The 22,900-nt window shown below is 48.3% G+C and overlaps 1 pseudogene; it reads right to left on the bottom strand.

Annotated features, from left to right (window-relative positions):
* Nucleotides 1–2,000: 2,000 nt before the first annotated feature.
* LOC136516346 (PWWP domain-containing protein 1-like) lies at nt 2,001–8,930 on the bottom strand (annotated as a pseudogene).
* Between the last annotated feature and the right edge of the window lie 13,970 nt (nt 8,931–22,900).

Raw genomic sequence — 22,900 nt, 5'->3', positions numbered from 1 at the left:
AGGTGTTTCATCTGAATGTTGCGTATGTTGCAATAGCTATATACGCATGTTGCAAGCCTATATATGATGTTGCATGCATATATTTCAAGTGTTTCAGGTGTTTTAGACGTATGTTGCAAGTGTGTTTATTTGGATATTGCAGAAGTAGATCTGGATGTTGCATATGTCTACAGTGTTTTTAGATGTTTTTGTAAATGTTTTAGACGTATATTATAAGTGTTTCAGTTGTTTTTGGATGCATGTTGCAAGTGTTTCATCTGGATGTTGTAAAAGTAGATCTAGTGTTGCACATGTTGTAATGAGACCCACCTGCCGAAGCCGCTGGGGCGCCGCCAAGCGAGCGTAGACGTCCTGCGGGGCAAGCGGAGGAGGCACGAGCATTCCCCGCGTGGGGTTGGGCGGCGCGGGCATCCGGATGCGGACGTCCATAGCACTGTCGGTTTCCTTTATGTTTGGTTTCAGAGAAAAACCAAGGAAAAACCTCTAGTCTAACCTCATTGTTTTGTTTCATGTGTTTTTACTACAGTTTATCCAAACACTTAGTACTACAAAATTATGTTTTGCATATGTATTATTCATTTTTTTATATTCTTGTATTTCTTCAATCATGCGTTCCAAAAGTGGACCCTCAATGGAGTATATGGCTTTTTGTTTGGTTCAGTGGCAGTTTATTATAAGATAATGTTTGCTTGTATATTTACACATATTTATATGTGCCTATTATAGTATTATTGTAGTTGAAGAATAGTCAATGTGAACAATGATACTAGTAGCTTTCCATCATTTTCCGCTACTACAAGAATAAGATGCCGGCCATTTGATTGGTTTGGTACAGATGAGACAATTGTTTGTTGTGAACAAGCAAACATAGTCTCCACTAAGAGTTTTCTTTTCAAAAACAAAAAAGGCATTTTGTGGAATTTAAAAAAGGACCTCAATATGGGATGTGGCGAGAGACAGCTTGTTAAAATCCTTAAATCCCTATGCCAAACTTGCAAGGGTGTGGTGGTGACAATCAATTCCTCTAACTTAGGTTATCAGTGTCACTGGCACGTGGCTGGTGATGAAAGTGACAGAGCAAGGGTTATTATGATTGAAATGTTAGAAGGTCTCACGTACGTAGCGACTCGTGCTACAACTAAAACTGGTAATGGCGATCACCATGTCAGAACATTTGGATTGGAGGAAGACACAAGAACACTCTATACATACTTTACGCTTGGATTCAGTCATCTCCGGGCTTTGTCTGTGGATTGAGGGATAAATTATTTTGCTTCGCTTCCTAATCCATATGTAGTGGGGAAAAAGACCCGACCTAAGAGAAGAAGACTATACTCTCTTATTTCTTCCCTGAATGAGTTTTGAGTGCTACCCCAGTACCCTTCCTAGTTTGTGAAAGGGTAGAGTTATCGCTCGACAGGTCGCACGGTCACAAGAGCATACCACCTCGTCCACCACCGACCGTGGCTATCGACGATGCGCGACTTGCCACACTGCCTACCAGTCGAAACCGCCCTCCACTAACCCGTAGCCAACGAGCCACACCTGCCCAACTGCCGCCTTCACACACCACGATCGTTGGCGCTTTGCTTCCTCATTATTAACAATGGCTGGGTTATCCTAGTGTAATAGCTTTAGGGTCACTTAAAGGAGTGGTTTGGATGAGACGTTCTTTGCTGTGGGATTGGTCTCTTTGTTCTGTTATTCCGCAAGAAACCCCACCAGATACTTCCAATTGTACACCTAATTTCTACTAAGACATAAAATTATTGAAAATCGAAGAAAAACGTAGTAATTTTATAAAAACTAGGGTATTACAACTACGGTCAGAGTTCTAGAGTCGGGGAGGACGCACCCCCTAACTCCAGGTAATGTGTGACAATGGACGGCTGGGGAAGCGATGTTGTGCGGTTGCACGAGCGCTTTACCGAACGTGGATTAGAGTTTGCGATTGCGAAAATAATAAAACCTACAGTTATTAACTGCAAAATGAAGAGGATTTTAAAACAAACAAAACAAGCACTACAACAACATCCCATTGCATAAGTACTATCCAGAGTCTAGACGGCGGAGTGCATACACACACTCGCATAATCGGATAAACCAGAATCAGTCTAAATAAACTACCACAGGAACAGAAGTAGAACAGGCACACCTGCCAGCCTTTCGCTCTCTCTGTCCCCTCTCCGGCGAAGTCCCGGTTGCTACTACTGCTATTGCTACTGGCCCTGGGGCCCGACAGATACAACGCGGCAGCTGACCATGACCATGATCATTGACCTTGACGACGCAGCTGCCGCGACCCCACCTCGAGTAGGGCGCCACGCATGCTCAGTTGCTCACTGTGCTCGGAACAGGTGGTAGGGGAAGAAGCCGTTCTTGTCGGTCAGCGGCTCCACCATCTTGGCGATCCCCGTCATCAGCCTCCACACCTCCTCCTTGAACTCCTTCTCCCCTCTCTTCCACGCCGGGACCTCCTCGGCGGCGTTTGCGTTGACGGGACGAGGCGGGAACTGCTGCTGCTGCTGTCCGGCGAGGAGCGGCGGGCTGTCGCCGGAGCGAGGCGGGTACCCCACCTGCTGCTGCTGTCCACCAGGGAAGCCGGAGGGGCGAGGCTGGTACGGCAGCGGCGGCAGTGGTGGCCCAGGGAGCGCGGAGGGGCCCTCGCCGTGGCCGCGAGGTGGGTACGCCAGCAGCTGACCTGAGGGAAGGACCTGCGGAGGCCCGTCGGCGACGCGAGGCTGGTGGTACGGGAGATGCTGCTGCAGCTGCAGAGACGGCGGTGGAGGGAGCTGCTGCGTGACGGCGGCGCGTGGAGGCTGCTGCTGCTGCAGCGCCGGGCGCATGGGCGGCTGCAGCGCGCGCGGGGGTGGCTGCAGAGGCTGGGAAGAAGAAGCGAACCCCACGGATTTGGCGGCCTTGACGCCCCCGTCTGCGCCGTTGCCGCCGCCAACGCTCGCCGGCGGCGCGGGCGGCTCGAGCTTGCCGCCGTCCGCGCCGTCCAGCATGAACTTCACACGGGAGACCTCCCTGGTGGTCCCAGAGTTTCCTTCATCGGTGCTCTTCTTCAGGATCGACTTGGGCTGCTGCTGCTGCCCCACGGCCGGACGCGCCGGCACGCCCCCGGCCCTGGACATGGGCAGCGGAGCGCCATTCCCGGAGCTTCCCGGCCTGAACGATGCGGTCTCCATGAGCCGCAGCTCGGAGCGTTTCTGCTGCTGTGGGGGCGCTTCCGGCGCCGCCAGCGGCGGCTCGCGGCCCGCCGTCCCCGACTCGACCTCGCGGAGGTGGTACTGCGTGTCCACCTGCCCGAACATGGCGTTGTCCTTGGCGTACCTGAGCGCGGCCTCCGCGTCGGACTTGAACCTGTAGATGACGCGGCACATGTGGGACTTCCAGTACACGCGGATGCCGTCCACGTCCAGCGGGCCGAACCGCGCGAACCGCGCCTTGAGGGAGGCCACCGACGGCAGCGTGCTCTTCAGCGGGAACTTCATCATCAGCGCCGTCGGCGACGGGGTCCGGACCCTGGGCGCCGGCGCCGGCTCCTTCTTCTTGGCTGCCGCACCACCCATCTCGGCCTTGTTGTCCTTGCCGCCGCTGCAGCCCGTGCTGCCTGCTGCTGCGCCGCCGCTGTGTCTTTCTGCTCCAGACCGAGACCGGCGGCCTTCTTCTCACTGGACAGTGTCTTGATCTTATCGAGCTTGGCTTTCTTCTTCACGGCCAGCTCCCCCTGGCGGTCCGACGGCCCGCGCTTCACGCCGGCTTTGGTGGGGTCATTATTGCCTGCGCCAGGCCTCGGTGCAGCAGGCTTCTTCTTCTTGGGCGACTGGCCGTCAGGGACCGCGGCGGCAGTAGGCTTATCCAGGCTCATCTTCTTCGACTCCTCCGGTGGGTCGTTCTCGTAGCTCTTCTTGTAGTATTTTGAGCGGAACGCGAGGACGAAGGAGCGAGCGGTGTCAGAGATGCGGCGGTCGGCGCCATGGAAGGGAGCCAGCGGGAGGTTCCGGATGTCCGATAGTACCTGCGTCAGGTCAAGCCCGTTGGGGTCCTGAACCACGGCGGCCTTGCCGGCACCAGAGCCGTCCAGGTTGGAAAGATTCCTTCTTTTTCTTCCTCTTCTTGGGCTCGCCGGCGGCGTCTACGGCGTCGGGGCTAGCATCGGCATCGGCATCGGCACCTTCCTCCCGCTCGCGCTTGCGGGGCTTCTTGGGCTTGGTCACCTTCTTGGGCGCGACCGCGACTCCGGCGGGTCCCTCGGTCGGCTGGGCCTGGTGGGCGGCGGGAGGAGGGACCTCGACGAGCGGGGTGCGCCTCTGCAGCAGCATGAAGTCCTCGTCCGCGATGGAGCTCCCAGGCAGCGGCGGCGTGGGCGGGTCGCCGCTGGCCGGGAATCCAGGTGGGCCGTCGTCCAGCGCGGGCGCAGGCACGGGCGGCGGCGCGTCCGGGAGCTGCGGCTGGCGGTGGGCGGCGGGGGAGGAGGCCTCGGGCGCGTCCCGGCGCTTGAGCAGGTACTGGTCCTTCTTGCTGCTGGACTTGGCCTTCATGGCGGACGCGCCTGGCACGATCTTCTCCATGAGCCGCGCGGCGGCCCCGCCGGCGCCGCCTCCTCCCCCGGCGGCCGGCCGCCGGCGTGGCCTGCTCCGCCGCCGTCTTCCTGAGCCCCCCTTTGAGCGGCCGCGCTGCAAGGCATCAACATCGGAGTGGGCCATGTCAGTCAGTCAGTCTGTCCCACTATGTCAGTCAGCTGAGCAGCAGAAAAGCAGAGCAGGCACACACAACATTGCAGTCAACGCAAGGCGGAGAGACCGAGCGGTAGCTACTCCACTACTGGTACAAACGTGAATGCTTCACAAATGATTAAAAAAAACTACTGATTTCTATCTACAATAATGAAATAAAATAATGCCACGATTGTATGTATAAATAATAAACAGCCTGTTCGCTTGCTCGTAAATAATTGTAAATTTTCAGTCAGGAACAGTGTTTTTCTCACACCAAACCAGACAGCAGTAAATAATTCACGATCGTTTATGGCCTCTCGAACAGTATGAAAGAAACTAGTTATGCCCAAGTAAAGTATTTCTTGTAAACACAATGACCAGTGTCAAATGTGTGTGATGGTTCAGACTTGAGACATGTCAGTCAGACTGTCGGAGTGGCTAGACGGCAACATGGCTAGTGGATCGTACTAGTACCAGTGATTGATGTATTGGAAGTCGTATTTTTGTCGTAGTGATGGCCAGGACATGCATCTCAAAGGCTCAAAAGCCAAGTTTAATTTAGCCGTAATATAATTGCTTGGGAAACGTTAATTTACTTGTCGTGTGAAGAAGCTAGCGGCTGGCATATGCGCTTGGCGACGCTAATCTCTGTAGACGTGGCGGCAGGCAGCAGTGGCACGGAGTAACGCCAGGCACTCTAGCCGAGAGGAGGCTAGGCGTGCAGGTGGTGGCGGATGCGGATGGCTCGCTGCCTGCGCCGTTGCTTTCACCTCTGGCAAAGGAAACTGCCTCGCCCTGGCACTAGCTTCGACTTCCATTCCAGTGACTCGTCAGTGAGTGAAGAAACGTGCACATGCACCAGCACGAGACACGTTCTCTACAACTGCATGGATTAGGCACCTCACACACGGTCACAGCTACCCCCTCACTAAGACAACTTCTATTCATGACTTTTTCTTCCTCCTCTTCTTTTGTGTATTTATATAAGATTGTTATATAAAAAAAATAGAATTGAAATTGCAGCAACTCCTAATGTTTGGGATTGGGATGGTTGGTTGGTCCTAGGCCAGAACGGGCTGAACCACGCTGCTCTCCTGGGCCCAGTGACTAGCTCCACGGTGGCTGCTGGCCCGGCTAGCAGCAGGAGGCCGAAGACCAAGAGGAGGCAACGAACACAAAAAAAACTACAGTACGCTGACCACCACCACCAAGGGAATACTCCCATGTCATCATATTCTGCACTGATTCCTGTTTCCGATACCACCACGCACCACGGGGCTAAAGCTCCAGGGCTACTGTTTCCTTCTAATCTAGTGCTTGTCTGTGTTTATGCTCTATTCGCTTGGCTGATAAGCCATGGCTGAAAGTACCGTTGGCGGCTGATTTACTGTGAGAGAAAAGCTGAAAAAGTACAGCTTATAAGCCAAGCGAACAGGACGTTAATCTATATAGGCTTGCAAAAAGGAGCCTGTTATCAGCTCCAAGCCCTGTGCAAAACAGAGTGCCAAGAGCTATCAAGTTAGGCTAAACCTACAGTCTTTCCCCGGCGTGTCTTCATCCTCAAGAGGAACACAACACTGACACTGGAAGATATGGCTCAGAGAAAGCTTTATCATCGCAGCAACGGGGCACGCACGCCAGTGGCGGAATCTTTCATGTTAATGTTAGATCCCTGGAAGGCACAAGCAATACACTTCGTTAGCAGCTAGCCATTTGTCAGTGAGTCCAGACAGGCTGGAGCTGTGACTGCGAGGCAAAGTATTCCCGCTCCAAGAACACTGCAATGACTGGCCATGTACAAAACCAGTGCAGACTGCAGAGTGTGGTAACATAATGGAGGATCAAGGAGAGGTATGGAAAGATGATGGCATGTGGGACTGGGCACACCAGGTTACTCATGGCATCTATAGCATTCCGCAATATCCTTGCTGAGGGTGGGTTTTCGCAGTTGTAACGGGTTTAGTCTTTGGTCTCAACGTAGGATGCAAGTCTGATAGGACTTGCTTTGCTTAGGCAAAACTCTCTCCCCGGGGACTTTCACCTAATGCCTGTGAAGTGATACCTCGTTTACAAATGTTAGGATTTTACTTAAGGTGCACAGTCTAATCAAATCAATTACTCTGAATGCTCAGATCAACATATCTATTCGACATATATTGTATATACATGCTTATATATAAATAAAAAAAAGCTACTAAGCACCACAATAGAGCAATGTGGAGCGCAGTGCCTTCCTTCTCCATGTACATGTGGACTCAACCAGCTTACCTCAATGCCTGCTGCCCATGATGAACAGGCAAATGATGCATCCAGAACAGAAGATGTTATGTTCAAGAATACCCCAAAGTTATCAATCCTCATATCTGAATGAGTCACCAACATATTTAATCAGTCGCATGGGCGTTCATTCAGAATCAGTTTCACGCAGTTTATTGCAGTTCTTTTACAAAACATGAAATTCATTGCTCTGTACTGACTACATGCATAAGGATCAACTTGTCTAATCTAGGTGCATCCACTCATTGACAAGCAATCAGTTTGATCGAAAATGCAGCTTTTATATGTGAACCCTTAATTTAATATGATCTGACTTCAATGGATGGAATGAACAGAAAACTGATGTGCAACAACAAACACTAGAATAGGAAGGAACCACAAATTCCAAATATATGATAATTGCCATTGTAGTGCAAAAGAACCAAATATACTACAGAAAAAACTTCCTAGACATGCAGTGTATGGACACAGAAGTAAAACATCTCAAGGTTCCAATAACACCATGATGCTAACTAGTCATAGCTTTAAAACTTCATGATGCAAATTAGTCACAGCTTCAAACACTTCATGCCCACAAGATCATAGATGATTTCTTTCTAGGACACAGCTAGAACCTAACTCACATACAAACACTTCATGCCCACAAGATCATGGATGATTTTTCTCTAGGACACAGCTAGAACCTAACTCACATACAAATTAGGATAGTATCATACAGACAAATATATGATATATTATCATACAGGCATCCAATTTCTAGAACAAATACAGATCGAGATCTGTGGATATGCATGTCTCATATTTTACTAGGTTGGATTGAATCCCGTGAAGCAATACAAGTTACCATTTAATCAACAAATTTCTGCATGACTAGTATCACCCCGAATTAAATAATCACTCTCCCTGTTAAAAAGATGCAACATCCTTCATGCAACAAGCAGTTCAACAGAAGAGAAAGAGAAACCATTTGAATCAGATCCACTCCACTATTCACATCAAAATAATTATTGCATGATCTATAACAGCAGTAGTAACATTGTTTAGCCATCAATTTCAAGTACACAGCAACAAGAACAACAGCGCAGTCAATAGTGAAGCTAGAATTGGGCATGTGAGTGTTGATACCTCGTTGAGCTCGCTCTGCCGCGGCTTTCTGCTCGGCAGCAAGCGCCAGCTCGGGATCCACCCCGAACGCTTGGGCGTAGGTGTTGTCTATCGGCGAAAACACTGCGCGGCGGTACGCCGAGAACAGCCCGGCCATCTCCATCCCAGGCACGGTGCGCGCGGCTTTTTCCGCAGCGTCCTGCTGAGTCACGGCGGCGTCCAGAAGGTAGTCGAGCGCCTTCCGCGGCACGAATCGCTGCCGCGCGGCCCGGATCTGGTCGCGGTGGTAGTCAGCGTCGGTGTCGAATGCCGGGACATCGACCAGGAAGAAGTTGCCGTCGATAGGGTGGGGGCGGAAGGCGTCGGGGTTGTTGCACGGGCAGATCAGCGCCAGCGCGCTGCGGCGGGCTACCTCGTCGACGGCCTCGGCCACGGCGGCGGCGAAGCTGCTGCGGGAGCTGCCGCCCTGGGCCGCCTTCTCGGTGAAGTTGTCCTCGAAGGGGACGAGCTCGCTGGGCTCGAACCACCCGTAGCTCGAGTCGCCGAAGAAGGCGACGAGGACGAGCCCGTCGCGGTAGCCGCGGTGTACCTCCTCGTCGTTGGTGAGGCTGACGCTGTAGATGTGGCCCGGCCACCACGGGTGGGACTTCACCTTGGCCCAGACCATGTCGCCGAAGCGGGGTCCGCCGTTCGCCCACGCGCCGCCGCCTCCGGCAGCGGGGACCATGGCGCCTCCGGCGGCAGGGTCGGACATCCTGTGGAGGGGAATCGAAAACCTAGATTTGGATGCAGGGTCGATCGGTCTGGGCTTTTTGGGTTTGGGCTCCGGAGGAGGGTGACTCGGGGATACGAGGAAGGAGGGCCATTGTTCGATTTTTTTTTTAAAAGCTAGCAAGTCCGTGCGTTACTGTAGGACAACTAATTTTTTTTACTAAAAATATACGGATCGTATGATAAGATAACAATATTATTAAATTAAATACGGACGTTAAAGTTATATTTAATTCAAAAAGCAAAGTTCGTAAAATTAACAGTCACGGAGAGCGCGGCGTCGTAGACTCACAAACTCTACTATATAGACTTTTTCGTGATATGGCTAAGATAATATTTTATATCGTCAGAAAGAATTCTTCGATATCCATTTCTTTCGTGCGCCAATAAATCCATGAATAAGTTCTGCTGCATCTCCATATAATCCTATACACACATGTTCGAGTATATATGTAAATATTAGTGCCTGTCACATGGATAATATTGCATGTCTTAAAAAATCTCTCATAAAATTTTAAAACAAAGTATGTTATACTCACCGTACAAATATATGTGGCTTTAGGACTATTCCACACAGACATATACTGTAGAATAAGGTATCCACTTGAGTGTATGTTCCAAGATGTTGAATTAGGTGTTGTAATTCTTAATTTCGACATATTTTTCAGGTCAAGGCAACTAATGGTGACACTTTTCTTAGTGGTGCATAATTTTATGGTGCACCTCTTAACTATCTGAGTAAGAACAAGTTAGTACTGTAAAGGCTCAAAAAAGTTGCTGAGAAGGCTAAGGTTGAGTTTTCCTCCACTATGCATACTAAAATCTATGTCCCCATTTATCATTGCTGATGCTTTTGATGCAAAGCAATTCAACATTACCATGATCAGATATAAGTTTGAGTCTCTTGTGAGCAATCTCATAGAGGGACTCTCATCATTTATGTGATCTGCCTCAAGGATATTGGCAGGACGATGGACCCATATTGGAATGTCGTACAAAAAAGTATCCACGTTTTGTCCACGGTTTATTTCTCATGAATACATGCGGGTACTATGATAACACTAACTACACCAAATGAAAGATTAGAGAGAATTTGCATTGCCTCCAGAAGAATTTATTTATTAAGTTCTTTGGACTCTATAGATAGTTTTGAAATATTTGTTTGCATGTATTACCTCGTATCCTAATTCAAAATTTTATAGTTTAATTAGAATATTTAGGTGAATGTATATATATAATATTCAATACAAGAATAATCTATGCATGATCTTCTTGAAAGATTTCTGCGGTATAAAGACATCTTCGTTTTTTATGCATGCCCGTTCTAACGCTACGGTAAAAACAAAAGGACAATATATCAATTAAAAAATAAAAACAAAACTCATGCTCAAAGTCAAAGAGATAAATTATGGATGCTTGAATTTTGTCATCCATTATCTACCGGCGTGCCTATAAAATAGACTGAATAAACAATTAAATATAGATAGAAAACTAAATTAATGAAAGGATCATTGCAAGACATCAATCATCTCATAGCTTCGGACAATATTGTAAAGCTACTAAAAACTATAACCGTGCCCTCACATCAAACATTGTCCATATAAATAGATTATAATGAAAGAAATGGATATCGGAGATTTCTTCCTGCCAATATAAAACATTATCTTAGTCGCATCATGGAAAGGTCTATAAAGTAGTGTTTGTGAGCCTGCGACGCCGCGCACTCCGTGACTGTGTTAAATTTATAAACTTTGCTTTTTTGATTAAATGTCACTTTAACGTTGGTATTTAATTTTTACAGTATTGTTATCTTATTGTGCGATCCGTGTGTTTTTAGTATAAATTGTTAGTTATCCCATAGCAACGCACGGGCACGCTACCTAGTGTAGGCAGATTTGGCAAGGTTCTCAGAAATGCAAAGATGTTCCTTTTGTCTTAATTCTCTTTCTTTATGTGTTAATTCTCTTTCTTTTTGCTCGTTGCCATGTATGTTGGTGCATCCAAATATGCAATGTGTATATGGATAGCACAATAATTTTCTACTTCCTATTTTGCCGTAATTCCTCTATCACATGATAGGCAATATTCAATCAAGGAGAATGGCACGATCAATCAGTAATTAAGATTAACCTGTAATCAATGTGTGATCACACCAATGGACGCAACATGCGGGAGATGTCGTGGGATCGCAGGCGTGGGCAGATGGATGAACTAAAACAAATTTCACACAAAAAAATATCCATATTTTGTTGTTTTTAGTTGTAGGAGAAGAGAGTTTCCCATTCAGCCCTCGTTCGGCTTGCTGAATCTTGACTAAAATTAGCTGAAAAATACTGTTTCGGCTAAAATATTGTGAGAGAAAAACATTGTTCCGGCTAAAAAAAGAAGCCGAACAAGCCGGATATGGGGTAAGCCGAACGGGACACTGGAACTGAGAAGAAGCCCAGAGAAGGATGTCGCCTCGATGGACACCACACCCTGCCACCAGCGCCTCTCTCTCACAGGATTGAGTGGAGAAGGAAGGCAACGCAGCGCCGGAGGGGCCACTTATAAAGGCGACAGCTTTCACCGGAGGCACGAGTGCGCGCGGAGGTTTCAGCGTTCCCCCGCAATCCACCTGCCGCCGCCCGAAATCGCCCCAAAATCTCCCATGAGGAGGCACACGCAGCCGCGCCCTGGAGAAACGGAGGTAGGGTTCATTTCCCGGGAGCCAGGCGGAGGGGGCACTTTTGGTCCGCGCGAGCCAGGCTATGGACTTGGCCAAAGACACCAAACACGCGTATTGTAGCCCACAAGCGTAGCCAGGCCGTCGGGCCAGGGTATAAAAAAACGCCCACAGAGACTGAGTGAGAGTGGGGTGGGGTCTTCCTCCCGTTTTATAAGCACAATAAGGGTTAATATAGTGGGCGGCTGGGTAGGTACGAGTTGGTGGGCGGCTGCATAGGGATTGATACGGTGGGCGGCTGCGTAGGTATGATCTGGGTGCAGGTGCGCAAGAGCGGTTTGGTGGACAGCTAGGTGACATTCGGTGGGTAGCTCGGTAAGAGCGATTTGGTGGACGACGGTAAAATTCGAGGGCGGCTAGGTAGATGTGATTCAGTGAGCGGCTAGGTAAGGTGATTTGGTAGACGATGTCGTGTGAACATTGTGATGTTATTTAAAATTTCTATAAGAGAAAATAATGTGTTAAATTGTGGCCCACATAGACAACGTAGCCATCTCAAGAGAGAGATTTGGGTTGTTTGCACAAAAATTATTTATTTGCTTTTACTTTTTATGTTTTTTTCTACAAAGAAAACCATCAATCATAGCTTCAACGAAACATCAACGAAATGTGAAAACCTAACAAAATTCCACCAGCCACAAATATCAACTAATTATTGGGGTCTATACCTTTGCCAATAAAAATAAATAATTCAAAAATAATGTTAGGAAAACATAAAATATAAAATAAATGTTGCTATAACAATAAAGTTTCTACTCTCCCTCTGTTCCAATTTATAAGATGTTTGACTTTTCTAGATGCATTATTTTTTGCTATACATTGAGATATATACTATGTCTAAATACATAATGAAAGCAATGTAAAACCTAAATATCTTATAATTTGGAACAGAGGGGATACTATTTATATAGGCACAGTAACGAACCTCACAAAAATAGGAGGCTCAAGCTTCACTACACCAGATCTGACAAGCACTGCCTGCCGAGTCGGAAGCCCCATCACTGTCAGAATCTACGTCGACAAAGGCTAATCGGTAGTGATGGGGTGATTTACCACTGCCGGGTGGACAACCCGATAGTGATATAGGCACATCACTGCCGGTTCAGAGCAGAAACCGACAGTAATATTCATGACTATCACTATCAGACTGGATCATAAGCCGGTTTAGGCCACAACCTGACTGTGATACGGATGACACCACTGCCCGATCAGTGCATTCCCATGGTGGATCTGTGTGGCCCAATTCCACCATGGACCCATGAAGGCGATGGTCGGCAGGAGCTCTTGTGATGGTGACGGCGGCGGCAAAGGCCACATTTGCTACAGCAGTGGCCCCTTCCCCTCCAAAAGTGACAGCGGATGCATGTGCGCCATCTATTTGCTGTCCGCGTGAGAGGGTGTGATTCGGTGGGTGACTAGGTAAGAGCAGTTCGGTGGGAGACGGTGAACAACTAGGTAGGTGCGATCCGAGGGTGTCTAGATAGATGTGATTCAGTGAGCGGCTAGGTAAGGACGGGTTGGTGGATGATGTCGTGCGAACATTGTGATGTGTTTTAGAGTTCTATAAGTGAAAACGCGTGTTAAATTGTGGCCCGCATAGATAACTTAGCCATCTCAAGAGAGAGATTTGGGTTGTTTGCATGAATATTATTCATTTACTTTTACTTTTTATGTTTTTTCTTTAAATGAAAAATATCAATCATAAATTTCATGCATGGGATTAATTTCAATGAAACATCAACAAAATGTGAAAACCTACAAATAATTCCATCAACCACAAATATCAACTAACTATTAGGGCTATGCTTTTCCCAATGAAAATAAAATAATAAAAAATAATGTTAGGAAAACATAAAACAAAAAATAACACACGCAAACACATGCGCATGCACATGCATGCCTACACGCCCACACATGCGTGCATGCGCGCGCGCATACACACAAGATCTTTTCTAAGCCTATAGGACTTCCAAAACCTAAATCCATGATATCGCCTAACGTAAGAAGAGCTCAAATCTCAAACACCTATAGTATAGAAAATGTGTATTTTAAAACCGAGTTCAAGGTAAACCTGTCCAAGTGTATCTCATTTGTTATCGATAACCACATTATATCCTTACTTTTTGATGGAGGAAGAAGGGGCATCATTGGGAACTTTTATTACTATTAGAAAATAGTTTTTTCCCATTGTATAACAAGGTTGGTATCAGAGAAAATTAGAGAGACTAAGTGAGGGTGGGGTTTTCCTCCTGTTTTTATAAGCATAGTGTATAATGGCTTTTTTAGGCGGTTGCATAAGGGTTGATACGGTGGGCGGCTCTATAGGTGCGATTCGTTGGGTGGCTACGTAGGGGTTGATATGGTGGGTAGCTGGGTAGGTATGATATGGGGGTGGGTGGGTAAGAGCGGTTTGGTGGGTGAGGGTGGATGGCTGGGTAGGTGCGATTTGGGGACAATTGGGTACATGTGATTCGGGGACGACTGGGCAGGTGTGATTCGGTGGGCGACTGAGTAAGAGCGGTTCAGTGGGAGACGGTGAACAGCTAGGTAGGTGCGACCCGAGGGCTGCTGGGTAGATGTGATTCGTTGAGCGGCTAGGTAAGGACGGGTTGGTGGGCAATGTCGTGTGAACATTGTGATCTATTTTAGAGTTCTATAAGAGAAAGCGTGTGTTAAATTGTGGCCCACATAGACAACTTAGTCATCTCAAGAGAGAGATATGGTTGTTTGCATGAATATTATTCATTTACTTTTACTTTTTATGTGTTTTCTTTAAACGAAAACCATCAATAAAATATTTCATGCATGGAAGTAATTTAACAAAACATCAAGAAGGAAGGCAGCACAGCGCTGAAGGAGCCTCTTATAAAGGCGGCAGCTTTCAACAGAGGCACGAGCGTGCATGAAGGTTTCAACATTTCCATGCGTGCCCACGCAAGCCACCCGCCGCTGCTCAAAATTGACCCTAAATCACCCACAAGGTGCCGCACGCAACCGCGCCCTGGATAAATGGAGGTAGGGTTTGTTTCCCTGGAGCCAGGCGAAGGGGGTGCTTTTGGTTCGCGTGAGCCGGGCTGTGGACTGGGCCAAGGACATCAAACACGCGTATCGCAACCCATGGGCACAGCCAGGCCATCAGGCTAGGGTATTAAACATGCCCACAGAGACCGAATGAGAGTGGGGTGGGGTCTTCCTCCCGTTTTATAAGCATAGTAAGGGTTAATATGGTGGGCGGCTGGGAAGGTACAAGTCGATGGGTGGCTACATTAGGGGTTGATACGGTGGGCGGCTAGGTTGGTGCGAGTTGGTTGGCGGCTGCATAGGGTTTGATATGGTGGCCTGCGTAGGTATGAACTGGGTGCTGGTGGGCAAGAACAGTTTGGTGGACGGCTAGGTGACATTCGATGGGTGTGGGGTCACTCCTAGCCTCTCGCCCTTGCTGAGGAACACGAGGGGAGAGGCCGAGGGTTTCCCACAGGTGAATGACTAGACCGTCATGAAGGAATGAGCGAGGGTACTGGAAAGCGAGGCGATGGAAAAATGTGGATTAAATGCCCATTAATTTGTCTGGAAAAAGTTCAACCCATTTCTTACACGAGCGCTCCGGACATTTATAGGCCATACACGGAGACACGGTCGAATTACATTAGGGTTAGACCCTAGTAGGTAAATGCTATACAAGAGCTAGGGGTACAACAGTAATCTCCTTTCCTTGGCCAACCACTCTCGAGGCCAATTGCTGACAGGATGGTCCCTTCCCATGGCTGGCAGCGACCTTTGCACGCCCCCCAATGAGGGTTCATTCACCGTCCCTATCTTGCGACCTTCTTGCCATGCTCCTCCAGCACAGCTGACCTTCGGGCGCGCTGCCTAGACACACAGATGAAGTAAACCAATCAAGAGCACCCTCATCACAGGGGCGATACCCAGGATGAGGGCAGGTTAGTTGATCTAGCGTCAGGTTGAGGGTTAGGGGAGGAGCAGTGCCGGGGGTACCTCCCCCCAACAGAAGCCCCTCGAGGGTCAGGCCTAGCGTGATGGGTTAGAGCAACATTAAAACTTGGGGAGGGAGGCACGCGTCGGTACCTAGCTTTTGGCCCCGGTCTAGCGACGCCCCTATCGTGCTCGACCAGAGCTGGGCCTTTGATTGGTTTGAGTGAATGGGCCCAGTGTGGAGTTAGATGGGACACGAGATTGTTGGGTGTTTCCTATTCGTGTTTTTCTCGGGGGGTGGTTCATGATTTTTCGGGATGTGCGCCGACTTCTTTCCTTAGGTTGGGGTGCTTTGTGCCTATAAATAGTTGCGGTAGGTTAGGGTTTTCATTATTGCGCCTTCTTTGTGCTAGTTGGTTGCTACTGCTGAACTTGTTGAGCAAGGGTTCGATTGTTGCAAGGGTTGTCTCTTTCGAGGGTTCGTGCTTTTGCTGGCTTCTTTCACATCGTCGTGCTCGTTGAGGTACTTTCTGGTCGCTTGCATTTTAGTTGCTTTTGTTGCTTTAGTTGTACTAACGAGTCTGCTGTTTGCTTTGCTTTGTACGTTAATGGCTCATGTGAAGAAGATGACGAGGCTTATTGAAGGATCCGATGTTGCTGACTCTGGCTTGGATGTCATGTTGAGCTTTGATTTTGGTCTATCGAGGGTCACGTCGAGTGATTTGGATGACTCTACTTGGTTCGCTCGTGACTCTATGAGGCCATCTAGGGGTGAGACCATTCCTGATCCTAAAGATGACGAGGTTATCGTTTTGAAGGGGTTTTTTGAGGCTGGGCTGAGGTTTCCACCACATCCGCTTGTCATTGGCGTTTTGAAGAGGTTCAATCTCAATTTCCACCAGTTGAACCCTTCTAGTTTTGTGAAGCTAAGTATCTATGTTTGGGGATGCAAGTCATAGGGTGTTGAGCCAGATCTAGAGGATTTCATTCGACTTCACTGAGTTCATCCCCAGCCTCGGAAGTCAACGGTGGAGGGCAAGACTATATTGGGGCAGTTTAGGGTGTATACCTTTGTTTATCAGCACGGTGCGGAGGTTCTGGTTCAGGCTTAGAAGAATAAGTGGGCTTTGCCATGGATAGAGAACTGGTTCTATGTGAAATTGGAGGGCGAGCCTGATCTTTGTGGTAAGTTATGAAAGCTTGAAAGTGTGACTTTAGAGGGTGTCATGACTGACGCCTGTGCCGCCGTTGTGGATGCGTTCAGGATTCTGTCGCGCCATCAATGTACGCACGGCTTGGTTGAGGAGTTTGTTTGTGCGAAGGTTTTTGCCTTTGAGGGCTAACCAGGCTTGGTTCATGGTTAAGGATGATGAACGGTATCAGGGGTGAGGGTTGAAGGGGCTCGGCATCAATGTTAAGCAGGCTTGGTTGAAGGTTTTTTAGAAGAGCAATAGCTCTGCGGCCGGTGTTAAGACTGTGTATAAGAAGGTTGTCGAGGCTGTTGAGGGTCTCATTGGGGCTCTTGGCACTCAGGAGAACAAGGCGATTAAGGTTGCCTTGGCTGATCATCAACGTGTTAACCGGTGCTTCGACTTGCTAGGATAGACTTACCTAGACTAGCCGTCTGTGGAGTTGAAAGATGCCGAGGGTAGCAAGAAGAGGAAGAGGGCCGAGGCAGGAGGCAAGCTTGTAAGTACGTCCAAGCGAGGTGGGCGTGGCCACAGGCGTGTAGGGGGATCTAAGGTTGATCGTGCTACCGTGGTGAAGGTTGCTGCTTCGTCGGCTGCTTCACCTGTGGTTGGGGCGAAGCCAGAGTCTATGGTTTCGTTGAGGCCTCATCTGAGTGTGGTTGGTGGGCCTCTACCTGGCCGCAAAATGCCAAGCATTTCCAGACTGCCTATCTTGTAGATAATCTCAGATTATGAGGGTGATGATGAAGAGGGGAAAGAGGTGAGCGAGGGTTCTAAGGAGGTTAAGGTTGATGGTTCTAGTTCCTCTAGCAGTTGAAGTGAATCTGGCACGAGTGATAATGAAGGTGATGCCAATGATGACGAGCATGATGAGTCGGGTGACCCTCAGGCCGTTGTGTCTGATGAGCTCGGGTTTCAGGGACGTGGATCTAAGGAGGAGAGGGATATTGAGTCTTGCCTGACTAGGGATGGGTTGATGTCTTGTCGTCGCCGCATGCATATCCTGTGGGAGGGACGTGAAGTTGCTACAGACGAGGATGAACCTGGAGTTGGCTCTAGAAAGCATGCTCTTGGCGAGGCTAGCCGTAGTGGCTTGCGACATTTCACTTCCTCATGCGGCACTGATGAGCTAGAGACTGATTTGTTTACCAGCCCAAACCTCCGTGATTGCCATCTTGTTGGGACTATAGAGGAGCGTCGCTTCATGGCGGGGACATATCGTCAGATTTGTATGCCAAAGGTAGAGTTTTTGATGTCCCATGAGACGGTGGATGACTTGACTGAGGATGTTGAGGTTGCTGGTGTTAGAGCTATTATGCTTGCTCGGGCCATATGTCAGCACCATGGTTATGTCGAGGCTGAATTGAAGGAGCAGCTAGCGTCATTGGAGAAGGATAAGGTTACCTGAAGGTTATAAATAGTGAGCTGTCTAGGCAAGTTGGGTCGCTTGAGGCCTCGATTGCAAGGAATAAAGCTTCGGTTGAGGATGCGGTGGCGTTTTTGAGTTGTAATGTTGACCTTAACGTGGAGCTTAAAAGAAAGGACAAAGATCTAAGGAAGGCTGAGGATTCTCGCAAGAAGGCTAAGAATTTGGCGGAGGAGAATGCTAAGAAATTGGAAGACTCGCGTGCTGCTTTGCTTGCCTGTATGCAGGAGGCGAAGGTTGCCATTGATTTTGCCTTTGTTATAAGACAGCGCGGAGTCGAGTGGGGTATTGCCCAAAGCTGGTCCTGCTGTGTTTTCCATGTGGCTTCAGGCGGAGCTAGGCCAATTTTCTCAACTGTTGGATAGTGTTGCTGATTTTGGGGCTACCCTCACTGTTGCGCGGTCTTTTTAGGCTGTTGGGTGTGATCATTTGAAGAGGCTTGGGTGGGTTAACCATAGTTTTCCTAGTCTAGGAGGATGTGCGAGGTGCTGCTAATGACAGGCTTTGCAAGAATGTTGTCACGTGCTTCTTGACAAAGTTTTGGATAGAAGGTGAGGGTCAGGCTCTAGCTTTTGACAAGGCGACGGCTGGTACTCACGAGGTACGTTGTGTCTTTAGTCTTGTTGGTTTTTCTTCCTTTTTTCCTTTCTCTTTTTATGTTGCTTATGATTTTGTTTATTTTGTTAGCTGACGTAGCCCTAGGGATGCTTCGGCTTCTGCTGCCAGGACTAGCGAGGCCAAGACCTCTTCAACAAGCGCTGAGGGTCGCGGTGTCTGCTGCTAGCGAGGCAGTCCGCCAGTGAGGTCACTGCTAGTGTTTGTCACGAAGGTGCTGAAGCAGGCCTTGCGACCGAGGAAGGACGAGCTGATGGAGCGCTGGCCATAGAAGCCATGGATGTCAATACTACATGGCTAGTTTGACGCGCATGTGCATCATAGTTAGGATGGCGGTGTCTTTTGGAAAATAGTTAGAGTGCCCCCTACTGGGGGTCTACTTTTGGTTGGTTATTAACTATTGCCTTCATTGTGTAGGTTCCTACGGGGCCTGCATGTGAAGTGTTGGATGTTTTGCCAATGATGTTAAATCATCAGGATACATATATTTCTAGGCAGGGTCATGGGTGTGTGCTAAGTCTAAGTTTCCCTCGTTGTCATTTTATCATTTTTGGTGGGTGAAGCTTGGTTTATATTGATAAGAAGAATCAGGAGGCGAGTAGGTTTTGGCAGAACGTAGATCTTACAAATCGTCAGTTCCGAGTGCTTGCTTTTTGGTTCGGGGTCTACTTCGGGGGTGTTGGATGATGTTGATGATGAGGTTGCTATAGACTTTATTTTTGGGCGAGGGCTCCTAAGTTTGGATGTCGAGGGGGAGTTGAAGGTGCCGAAGCCAGAGTCGTTGATCTTGATGAGCGAGACCATTGGCGTATGTATCACATGAGGGCTTTGAAAGGTGATTTGCTTTTGGTTCCTATGACATCCATTCTTTGGGGGCCAATCGTAAAGGATGAGGGGTCAGGCGGGGGTTAGGGTTTGTGGGTGGTTGTGGATGATGTAGCTGAGTTTGTGGAGAGTGTAGCAGGTGAACTGGTTGAAGGTGTGCTTGAGAATACAGATGTGGAGATGGCGAGGGAGGTGGCATGTGAGGTGTGTTTTGAAGAGGATGCTCCTGATGTCTAGGAGTTCGAGTGCCGAGGGTCGACTTGAAGTCTGCTTTTTATCGATGTAACAATTGCTGTTGTAAATTTGACATGTTATTGGGAGCCCCGTGTAGGTTTCCAGTTGCTATAAACGTTATTTGGTGTTGTTTAACTGAGGAGTCAGGATACGATGCGATTTTGTTGTTGGTTTTCATTTTTTTGCGCTTTGTTTCACGATGATGGCTCCTTTTCTTTTTAGGCGAGGCTCGTTGCTTTTTTGTTTTCTGAGACTTGACATGCAGTGATGCTCCCTTTTCTTTTTAGGCGAGGCTCGCTATTTTTTGCTTTCTAAAACTTCATGCATAGTGATGCCCTCTTTTGTTTTGAGCGAGGCTCGCTATTTTTCATTTTCTAAAACTTGACGTGGAGCGATACCCCTTGTCTTTTTAGGTGAGGCTTGCTACTTTTCGTTTTCTAAAACTTGACGTGCAGCGACGCCCCCTTTTCTTTTGGGTGAGGCTCACTGTTTTTTGTTTTCTAAAACTTGACCTGCAGCGATGCCTCCTTTTCTTTTTAGGCAAGGCTCACTGTTTTTCATTTTCTAAAGCTTGACGTGCAGCGATGCCCTTTTTTCTTTTTAAGCGAGGCTCACTGTTGTTCGAAACTTGATGCGCTTTGGGTGAAAGTAGAATGAGAAAAGGATGCTGGGTTTGACTTTATTTTCTTTGACAGGGGTTACATAGCAGTGCTAGTTCTAAATACATCGAGGGTTTGCCGTGGTGAACTTTTTCGATTGTCGTCTACGTGGAAGATGATACAATAGTTTTGGTGCTACTCGTCGATTGATGGTGAACCTTGGTGAGCCCTCTGTGATTTGTTTTCGCCTTAGTGATGAAGGTACCGGTTGATGCTGTCTTGGTTGGCCGTGGGGGTCACATGTTTCCTTCTTGTGGAGCTTGGACCCCGCGAGGCTCCACACCGCTCTGAGCACGAGTTTCTCCTAGAGCGCCTTCATGTTCTTGTTCTTAGCGAAGCTTCTTTATCGTGTGGCTGATTGCCCACTTGTAGAAGGGAGGGATTGAAACCCCTCCTCTTGAATTACTTGTGGATGGCGCCGTAGCCCTTATCGACTTTGCTTCCACTGAACCTTCCGTGCGAGGGTTGCTAGATATATGCGATCCTTGGGTCTCGTATAGTTGGGTGGAGGTGTCGGATGGCACACACCAGCTTCCAGTAGGAGGTGTTGGCAATCCCTTCACTCCGGGCTCGAGATTGGTGGCGAGGGAGTGCTCGGGGGGATGTTATGTTTTTTCTTGTGGTATCCCCCAGTGTGCTCCAGGCTTTGGGACTACGTTGATTGGGCTCACGGATGAGATTGTTCTAGTTGTCCCTAGCATTACGTTTGTTCTTATGGTACCCTCGTTTGGATTGTCGAGGGTGGGGTCTGGTGGTTTTTTAGGTGGGGCTTTTCTCTTGCGAGGGTTTGGAGGTTTGAGAGGCATTTTTGAGTGTGGGGAGGTTGAGGATTGTGGCTGTTGCAGTGGTTGCTGATCGACCCATTGGGTGGATTGGGGTGGTATTTTTAGGGTGAATCGAGTGTTGGATTTTGGTGTGGTAGTTTGTTTTTAATGTTGATTGGGTGGGTGGTTTGTTTATGGAGCATTTAATCTCAGTCTATTCGTTTCTCGATGTAGTGGTAAATGCGACTGGTTTATGAGAGATTAATGTTTTGTTGGTGAGGTTGGTGTGTGGAGTGAATGCGTCATTTGAGGTGATTGGTCTTGTATTTGAATTTTGACGATTGATTTAATATTCTTGTGGGCTCCCTTTTTGTTTTTGTTTTTTTTGATTTTGAGTCAGGTGGTACGAGGATGCCCTTTGGTTAGAGTTGTTTTGCTTTACAAGGGTGTTCAGCGTGCTTTGACCCTCGTTACCGTCCTTTTGTTTTGAGGACGGGTGGCACTGTGTCCGTCTTTCTATCTTGGGGATGTGGGGGGTTTACGCTGTGAGCCCCTAGCGTTTTACGAGGGTGCTCACTTGTTTGAACCTCTGCTTTTGTGAGCGTCTGGCAGTTTTGCGATGATGCTAAATTGTTTTGACCTCCTGTGTCTGTCCTTTTGTTAAGGGCGGGTGGGTTTTGCTTTTTGTGAGCCCTTGGCGCTTTGCGAGGGTGCTCACTTGTTTTGACCTCTGCGTCCGTCCCTATCTTAAGGGTGGGTGGGGTTTGCTTTTATGAGCTCCCTGGCGCTTTGCGAGGGTGCTCACTTGTCTTGACCTCCGCGTCCGTCCTTAGTCTTAATGGGCGGGTGGGGTTTGCTTTTTGTGAGGTTTGGAGGAATGTTTTGTACTGAGCGGGGGTTGGGCGGTTGGAGACCCTGCTTGGTATAAATCTTTACCTGTGCTTTTTCGTCGATGAGGGTGCATTGGCCGTGATCCACCCATTTCGGGGAATAAATATTACATTAGAGAGTAATCTCCTTTCCTCAGCCAACCACTCCTGGGCCCAATTGCTGACGGGATGGTCCCTTCCCATGGCTAGCAGCGACCTTCACGTTCCCCCAGTGAGGGTTCATTCGCCATCCCCATCTTGCGCCCTTCTCGCCATGCTCCTCTGGCGTAGCTGACCTTCAGGCGCGTCGCCTAAACACACAGATGAAGTAAACCAATCAAGGGCACCCTCGTCATGGGGCGCGGTACCCAGGACGAGGGTGGGTTAGTTGAGCCAGCGTCAGGTCGAGGGTTAGGGGGGAGCGGTGCCAGGGGTACCTCCCCCCAACAGTGGGTGGCTGGGTAAGATTGATTTGGTGGACGACGGTGAACAACTAGGTAGGTACAATTCATGGGTGGCTAGGTAGATGTGATTCGGTGAGCGGCTAGGTAAGAACGGATTGGTAGACTGACGTCATGTGAACATTGTGATGTGTTTTAGAGTTCTATAAGTGAAAATGCATGTTAAATTGTGGCCCACATAGACAACTTAGCCATCTAAAGAGAGAGATTTGGGTTGTTTGCACGAATATTATTCATTTACTTTTACTTTTATGTTTTTTCTTTAAATGAAAACTATCAATCATAAATTTCATGCATGGAATTAGTTTCAATGAAACATCAAC

The sequence above is a fragment of the Miscanthus floridulus genome, chromosome 17, assembly GCF_019320115.1.
Source record: "Miscanthus floridulus cultivar M001 chromosome 17, ASM1932011v1, whole genome shotgun sequence".
Lineage (NCBI taxonomy): Eukaryota > Viridiplantae > Streptophyta > Magnoliopsida > Poales > Poaceae > Miscanthus > Miscanthus floridulus.
This window is presented reverse-complemented; position numbering and strand designations above follow the sequence as displayed.